Here is a 1480-nt window from a genome sequence, read left to right as displayed (position 1 = left end):
TTGTAAACGACCGATAATCGCTTCAATTATAATGACTGATGCGTACTAATAAATGATGCAGCGTTTCTTTTTAAAAGAAAAAAAATACATATTTTTAATAAATATACATATTTACAATTAGTTAATTAAATACTTCTTTAACACATATATTTTATTTTATTTATTACAGTAAATTTCTGTTATAGATTATATGTTCATTAAAGTAAGATACATATTTTTCTTTTTTTATTTAAAAATGATATTTTAATTAAATCTTAAATTATATAGATCTCAAAAATATTAATTAATTTGCAATTTAATATTCAAAGTTTTTTAAAGTCGTATCATTATAATCTTTTACTTTAACAATTATTTACTGGTACGTGATTGTTCAGCGACTGGTGCAGTGATCCTAAAAGATAATCGAAGTACAAGATATTAAATTTAGTTTGCTTTTACGTAACTACAAACAAAAATTAAACAATGTAAAAAAATGCCCCGGGTGAGGATCGAACTCACGACCTTAAGATTATGAGACTTACGCGCTACCTACTGCGCTACCGAGGCTGTTGAGTAATAGCTTTTTTCTTATATATCTTATAGTATACGTAAGGTATAATAAACATGATAAATGAATGTTGTCATATTATAAATATTATTAGTATCTATTGTAAAAATAATTATTAATTAAATATATAATATGTGTTATAACATATACAGATATATCACATATAAAAAAATATGCTTAATGGTATAGAGTCCTGAGATTTGTTTACTATTTCTGAATTGGCTGTATTAATTCAAAAAGTGTACTTTGAAGCATTCTTTATTCCAGAACTCAATCAGAAATGTAACCTTGGTTCAAAGTTGATTCAACGTCGATAATATGGTTGATTATAGCTGGTTGAGTCGATAAGAAAGTCGATTCGACCAGCCGCCTCTTATTTATATATAAAATATTATAAATATTGTTTCTATATAAAATATGAATCGAATTTACATTGAACAGTGATTTAGAAAATCGCATAATTAATCTCACACACACTGCACACACGCACACGCACACACACACACACAGAGAGAGAGAGAGAGAGAGAGCAGAGATAGTGTCGATTTTTTTCTGTTCAGCACTGTATACTACCCCACATCCACATAGAACAAAATAATAATAAATATCTATTAGACATCCATATGATATATTAATATATTTAATTCATGCACAGATATATATTATGGATATGTACTTATTATAACATCGAGTAATTATAGGACTTCTGCATACTGGACGCGGAAATGCTTGCTGCGCGGCAAAATATGGCACGGTAACCAATAAATTTCTTAAAGAAAGATGACACGTCCATTAGTTATCACGTTGCATTTTGCCGCATGACAAGTATTTCCGCGTCCAGTGTGCCAGGAGCCCTTATGGATCACACGAATCGAAGTATATCTATAGTTCCCAATCATAGAAGATAAGCAACGTTGGTGGCGGTCGTAGCTT

General features: G+C 29.5%; 1 non-coding gene across 1 annotated transcript; it reads right to left on the bottom strand.

Annotated features, from left to right (window-relative positions):
• Positions 1 to 473: 473 nt before the first annotated feature.
• On the bottom strand, positions 474 to 546 carry Trnam-cau. The gene has a single exon. It is a non-coding gene; the product is annotated as a tRNA-Met (tRNA).
• Positions 547 to 1480: the final 934 nt, after the last annotated feature.

Source organism: Wasmannia auropunctata, unplaced genomic scaffold (genome assembly GCF_000956235.1).
Source record: "Wasmannia auropunctata unplaced genomic scaffold, wasmannia.A_1.0 LD278563.1, whole genome shotgun sequence".
Lineage (NCBI taxonomy): Eukaryota > Metazoa > Arthropoda > Insecta > Hymenoptera > Formicidae > Wasmannia > Wasmannia auropunctata.
The sequence above is the reverse complement of the archived record's forward strand: the minus strand, read 5'-3'. Positions and strand labels throughout refer to the sequence as shown.